General features: G+C 37.2%; 1 long non-coding RNA gene across 1 annotated transcript in view; it reads right to left on the minus strand.

Annotated features, from left to right (window-relative positions):
• Window positions 1-347: 347 nt before the first annotated feature.
• Window positions 348-7,584, minus strand: part of LOC127490735 (uncharacterized) — a 49,891-nt gene continuing 42,654 nt past the window's right edge. The window contains exons 2-3 of the long non-coding RNA XR_007919112.2: window positions 3,015-3,098; window positions 348-1,845 (exon numbers count right to left, since the gene is read on the minus strand). This is a non-coding gene — a long non-coding RNA (uncharacterized lncRNA). The remainder of the gene's footprint in view (window positions 1,846-3,014; window positions 3,099-7,584) is intronic.

Raw genomic sequence — 7,584 nt, forward strand, 5'->3', positions numbered from 1 at the left:
GGCATAGCGGGTAAAGCCACTGCCTGCAACAGCAGTATCCCAGCTGGGCATGGGTTCTAGTCCAGTGGCTTCACTTCTGATCCAGCTCCCTAATGGCCTTAGAAAGCAGCAGAAGATGACCTACATGTTTAGGCCCTGCCACCAATGTGGGAGACCCGGATGAGTCTCCTGGCTCCTTATTTCAGCCTGGCCCAGAACTGACCATTGAAGCCATTTAGGGAGTGAACCAGTGGATGGAAGATTCTCTCTCTCTCTCCCTCCCTCTCTCTCTCTCTCATTCTGACTTTCAATAAAATAAATACATCTTTGAAAACAAAACAAAACAAAGATGTGTTAGGCACCTGCCATTGCCCTTTGCCATATCTAAACCAAAAGCCTTTCTTCTGTGTAAACCACCCACCTTTGCTTCCTTGCTGCACATTGAAGAATATTAATGTGGAGCTGTCATGGGTAGCATCTAGGGTACTATAGGGTACTATGAAGACCAGATTTTGTACAGGTGATGCTGGGACTCCAAAAAAGTGGTTGGTTTCCAATTCAGGAATAGGCCATGATGAAAGCAGTTGTTCTAGATTGGTTAGGAAATAAGGAATCAATGCCCATGAAACTTAAGGATATAGAGCTCTCTGTGTGCCCAAGCCTAACTCAGTAGAAGTCTTCAATGGAATTTAGGGTTAAGTCCTAGTTAATATGTGTTATTTTGCCTGATCTCACTTCCTTTTTCTTGTATCTTCCTCAGGGATTTTAATGGAAGAAATAGCTGCATTCAGGAATCCCTTGGGCCACAGTCTAGTAGCATTAATACAATTTTTAAAGATTCATTCATTTATTTGAAAGGCAAAATTACATACAGAGACAGAGAAAGAGGGAATAGGGGAGAGATCTTCCAGGCTGAAGCTAGGATCCAGGACTTTCTTCTCAGTCTCCTGCATGGGTTTTTGGGTCCAAACCCTTGGGCTATCCTCCACTGCTTTCCAGGGCACATTAGCAGGGAGTTGGATCAGAAGTGTAGCAGCCTGTACCCAAATCAGCACCCATATGGGATGCCGCTACTACAGGCCATAGCTATAACCCACTGAGCCACAGTGCTGACCCCCAGAAGACTGTTATATATACCCAAAACTTAACCTCTCTTTGCTGACTACTTATGTGTACTCAAGTGATTGTAGGTGTAGTCTAGAGTTAAGAGAATATCACCTGTTTTAAATCCTGATATAACAATGTTCTGAGTATATAACCTTGAGCAAGGCACTCAATTTTTCTATGCCACAATGATCAAATGCATAAAATGGTAGTGATCACAAAATGGGGTCATGGTAGGGACTGGAAGTCATACATAATAGGGACTGGAAGGCTTAACACTGAAATGCTTATACTAGTGCCTGACATACATTTAACACTTGAGGTACAAGAGTATTTGCCCATCACACTGCACAAAACTTTCACCTGTAATAGCTAATTTGCTAGAAGTTCTAATTAATTCCCTACCTGCATCAACTCATTGGTCCCTATGTTGCTGAAATAGTCAATATATTCTACAAAAGACTACCTCTGTTTCATTGTATTACATATGAATTATTTGCATTTCTCATTTCTCTACCTTTGTTCTTTTTTACATATGTAAAGATTATTCACCTATATTTCCGATGCTTTATAGGTGATTCCCACGCTCATGGTCAAAAAATTTTCAGCACTTACTTTTTTCATTTTATCTTCACAAACACTGTACAAGGAATGTGTAATTATCCTCATTTTGTGAGGAAGGAAAATATATGTCCATTTCCATCATCAAGACTCAGGCCAAAACTGTGCTACTTCCAAAGTTACTAATTACAAGGTGCTTACCTGGAACACAAACATGATGTCAAAGAGAGAGAGGCTCAGTGAGGGGGCAAAGTTGTAAGGATGACTTTAAAGGGACAGCAGGAAAGGAGAGAGGTTTGGTCAAGTGACAGATTAATGATAGCTTTGCCTAAGTACATGTAGTTTGAAAATAAAAAGTAGCAGCAAATATTTACTACAAAATAGGGAGTACTTATGTAAGCAATGGTGGATTGTTGTAAAGCAATAGGAGATACAGTTAGACTACAAATGGGCCACTTTGTGGAAAACTATAAAAACTAAATGAGATATCTTGTAATGAGCAAAAAACAACTTTTTCTTTTTTAGTGGTTCCTTAACATTATCTTTCTTCTACTGTTGTGTTTATTCCCCTTGGCATCATGGCAATTCTCATGTATCCCTCAAATTTAATTTGAAATGCTTTCTCCTGTATGAGGTCTTTTCCAGTGTCTCCAGGAAGTTTGCTCCATAGTACTTAACTGGGACAGTGCAGTACTTCTTCAAATAATCTAATGATTTATTACCTATTTGTACTGATTTGTGAAAACACTGGAAGACAGGAAATGTGTTATATGTGTTTTTGGATCCCTAGCATTCATCTTGGTGTCTAACACACAGCAGGCACTTAATGGATGCTTGCTGCTTGAATGAATAAATGAATGGTTCTAAAGAGAGAAATGACAATAAAATGAGTGTCTGATAAAAATACAAAGACTAAACTGGAGTAGGAGACTCTTAGAGGCAGTCAAATTGTTTATCTCATAGGATGAGTTAGCAGTTTGAGTCAGACAATATATTAGAAGTAGCCTCTTCTATGCTGAGGCTGAATGAATCATTGTATTCATACAAGAAATGCTTAATCCTGTGACCCTGATTCTCTAGTATTATCCAACCAAAAATCAATGATGTGAAAACATTACTTCAGTTTGAATAGCTTTGTCAAATCAGGCAAATATGATTTAATCTGAATCAAACATTATGAAGCAAAAATTCTTCAGCATAGCTTTTGTAATGAGGCTTACGCACATATGAGTCAATAGGAGAACTCAAATAATGTTAGAACTGCTCAAATATTTTGGATAGTTTCTTGGTAGACATAGTTTAGATAAATAATTAGAATTTACCATGGAAAAATCCATTATATTTGAAAGAAACAAATAAAACTATCCTACCATGGTAAGATCATAGGTTCCCAAATCCAATTTTTTTCTGTCTTGCTTATCTGCTAATGTGCCATGACATATAGTATTCTTTGGCTGAAAAAAAAAAGGAAAATAATTACATTGGAATTATTCTTAACTGTCCTCAGGAAACGGAAAATTTTAAATGTGCCAAACAATTAAGATTCTTCATGGCACCTAATAAATTGTCCTGAATGAAACTGTATCTATCATACCTGGTAAAATCATGGCAGCTCCCTTCCTGAAGAATGAGTCAGTTATTAACAACAGATTGAATGTGGATTTAAGTTAAATTAAACATTAATGTTAAAATATATTTTCTTTAAAATGTATACATTTATGAAATCGTCCAGTTTTATAGGGTAAAAAAAGGGTCATTTAACTGATTTGTTCAATTGCTCAATGAATACCATCAGCTGCAGGCAAACTCCATTAGCAGAATATCTCTACCAGAATGAAACACAAATCCAATGAACACTTATATGCAACATTTCGAAAGTCAGGCTCCAGGCTGATGGAAGCTACTTCAATGATTGCCTCTCATTAAATGTTCAGAGGAAAACAGAACTGATATGCCACTCCAAATGAGCAACTCTTTCAAGGGTTATACAGTGTAGGAGATTGTCTTAAACATTTCATTTTTATAAATAAATTAAGGTAATAATCAACGGGATAACTCAATCATAACAAATGGTGGAGTTAGAAACGTGCCAGGGGATCCAAATACAATCCCATCAAGGTGGCATGTATCAATGCCATCTCACTAGTCCAAGTGATCAATTTCAGTTCACAATTAATCACACTGATAGGTCTAAGACTCAAAGGGATCACACAAACAAGACTAGTGTCTGCTAATACTAACTGATAGAATGATCCAACATGGGAAGCGGCATACACAGCAGACTCATAGAATGGCAGATGTCCTAAACAGCACTCTGGCCTCAGAATCAGCCCTTAAGGCATGCGGATCTGGTTGAAGAGCCCATGAGAGTATTTTAGGTATGGAAAGCCAAGACACTCTGAAAAAAAAAAAAAAAAGAAGAAGAAGAAGACCTAAATGAAAGATCTCTGTGAATGAGATCACAGTGGAAAGAATGGGGCCATCAAAGAAGGAGGTACCTTTCTCTGAAGGGAGGAGAGAACTTCCACTTTGACTATGACCCTGTCAGAATAAGATCGAAGTCGGCAAACTCAAAGGGCTTCCATAGCCTTGGCAACTCATGACTAGAGCCTAAGGAGATTACTGACGCCTTAAACAGGAGTGTCAAATTCTTAAGTCAACAACAGGAGTCACTGTGTACTTACTCCTCACGTGGGATCTGTCCTTAATGTGTTGTCCAATGTGAAGTAATGCTATAACTAGTACTGAAACAGTATTTTACACTTTGTGTTTCTGTGTGGGTGCAAACTGATGAAATCTTTACTTAACATATACTAAATCGATCTTCTGTATATAAAGATAATTGAAAATGAATCTTGATGTGAATGGAATGGGAGAGGGAGCGGAAGATGGGAGGGGTGCAGGTGGGAGGGAAGTTATTGGGGCGGGGAAGCCATTGTAATCCATAAACTGTACTTTGGAACTTTATATATACTAAATAAAAGTTAAAAAAAGAAAGAAAATAATAACATAAGTCAATGAAGAAAGATTACCAGTAAATGCATAAATAAATATATAGAGAATACATATTCTAGAATTTGTATACAAATAAAAAGAGAACTCACATTGCTAATAACAGAACTAATGAATTCCATAAGACTTTCTAATCTCTGTATTGCTCCCAAAGATTAAGTAATCCAAATCGATTTTTGTTTTATTCAAGTGGTATCATGTTTAATAAAAATACTGTCAAATCTGATTCTTAAATTATGTGTTTATTGGTGGAAGTTATCCAACATATTTCAAGGAATATCATTTTAATAAGTTTTCCATTTGGAAGATTTAACCAAAATCTTTTTTAGGTCATTTCAATAATTTAACCCAATTGGTATGAAAAACAAGAGTAAAAATTACTTAGCTCATATATAAAGAGTTGCCAAATCGTGACTCAATGACAGAGTTAGTTTATGGCATGGGCTTTTAAAAATAACCTACTTTTTTCATAGTCAATAGAAAGAAATGGAGAACATAGTGACCTCTGAAAAAACCTAGGGAAGGAATGGGAAAGGAAAGTGTAGACAACGGAAGAGAGTGGTAAGATAGGAAGTGAGAATCAACAAAGAAAAAGATAACTCTGTAAGTAAATATTAATCACAAAAGGAGAAATACCACACCAGAGCAATCAGGATGTTCCCCCTTTACCTCCTGGAAACTCCTGCATTTTATATATGACATTATTATGCCAGCTAAAATATCCAAAGATTTTACAGCTCTCTCCACCCTATATACTTTGCTCTTCCCATTTTTCATTAATATCCATTAGATTATTTCCCTGCCAGTGGGTCCATAATGTATTTCTCATGCCTACAAAAAATATGCCAATAAAAAAAAGGTTCTCAGAACACTTGGGTCATCATAATGACAGCTATGGATTCATCCTTGCACCTTCCATTTCCATTGAGTGACGGTCAGCAGAAATGACTCAGACCAGATCAAGTAGACATCATGGGGAAGCATGCGCAACTTAGGGGAAGAAAATCTGTAGGATAGTTGGTTTTTGTTGCACTACATTTCAACTACTAGATACATGACCTGTCCTCTACTGTGCTTTTTGCCATAGAATGTTGACTTTTACAGACCACATCACTCAGGCAGTTCTCTTTCATTTTGCCTTGACTAATGAGAGTGGCCTGGAGGAAAACTGGAAGTATTGCTGCCTCCCCACCTACTTTATCACCCTACTGCTTATCCAATGATCATAGTCACTATCATAGAAGAACACCACCATGGCTGCAAGCTGTCTCCCAGCTCCTATAAAACATTCTCTCCTCTTGCCCCTTCAAGCCTATGGGCAGTAATGGCTTCCCCTGTAGCTAGTGCCTGATACTTCAATTGTCTTGGACAATTTGTCTACTCTGACCATACCATAGTAATTGTCCTCTCATGAAATTCTCCTCAGGTAAATCCTTCAAGTGTGCCATCTCTTTACTGTTCAGCTAATATAGCCTAGAGAGAATCCAGCAACCCACAACACAGACCTATCCACATTAGCTCTAGGGCAGCAAGAGTACAGAATGGCAAGAAGAACCAGTCCGTCTGTAAGGGCAGAACTGCAAGTGATCAATAAGTAAGCAGCATCCCACCTTCTTTCACTGACCACGATCCATCTACCCCAGAAATTTGTCATAAATAACTGAAAATACCCCCACCACATAGTCTATATGTCACAAAGAAAAGGATCCCACTAATAAAATCCAAAGTAATAGTGATAGATATTTTAAACAAATACAAATATTACCCAAAACATGGCAATATTTCAATTATGATCTAATATACTTATATCTTTTTTTGAAATATTAAAGCTATTATGACTCTAGATTTTTTTTGTTCATTTCTGCTTCCTTGATTATATCTCTCTCTCTCATCAGGCAGAAGCTGTGTGTGCATTTTGTTTGTTTAAAAAAAAGATTTATTTATTTGAAAGAGCATCAGAAAGGGAGAGAGGGAGAGAAAGAGAGAGGCCTTCCAGCCACTGGTTCTCTCTCCAGTGAAAACAGCTAGATCTGAACTAGGCCAAAGCCAGTAGCCAGGAACCCCATCCTAGTCTCCCACATGAGTGGTTGGGGCCCAAGCACTTAGGCAATCCTCTAATGCTTTCCTAGGAGCATTGTCAGAGAGTTGTATGGGAAGCAGAGAAGTGGAGATTCAAACCAGCACTCTGATTGGGACTGCCAGCATTCAGTGATTTAATCTGCTATACCACAAGCCTGGCCCCCAATGTTTGTATTCTTGATTGTGTATTCCCAATGCCCAAGTAGAGCCCCCAGCATAGAGCAGTCACTTAAACAACAGCTGTGAATAAAGTGTGTTTTCTTAAGAACCCATTGTGCACTAAGCACTCTAAGTAAAGCTCTTGTGGATTTCATAGTCAAGAGGAAAATCAATAAAGGTATATAATTGCAAAATGATTTGATCAATTATATGTTTTTGGTAAAAAAAATAAGATTTCTGTGCCATAACCCCACATCATTGTCCTCCCCACCCAATGAATCATGTAGTTTGCTATTACCATTTACAGATGAGGAAATAATTTTAGAGTTAGTAAGCAATTCATGTAATTAAGTTAGCTTAATTACATGTGATAAAGTTATGATTTGAGTCCATATTTATCATACACCTTACAGTCTATGTTTCATGGAAGCTGAGTACTAATTAATTGAACTAATATTTATGTGAGTGCTCTTTGAAGACAACATACATAGTTCCTATTCTAGGAACTTAGCATATTGCAGTGAACAAAGGAAGAAAAGTCTTTTCTTTCATTCAGTTGACATTCAAAGTTATAAAGATGAACAACAAAACAAATCAATAAGATATATAATAAAATATCTGAGTCATTTTTAAGATAATTAAGACAGAGTAAGGGGAAAGGAAGAATGATGGGATTGCAATTCTAAATGT

The sequence above is a fragment of the Oryctolagus cuniculus genome, chromosome 6, assembly GCF_964237555.1.
Source record: "Oryctolagus cuniculus chromosome 6, mOryCun1.1, whole genome shotgun sequence".
NCBI classification, from domain to species: Eukaryota; Metazoa; Chordata; class Mammalia; order Lagomorpha; family Leporidae; genus Oryctolagus; species Oryctolagus cuniculus.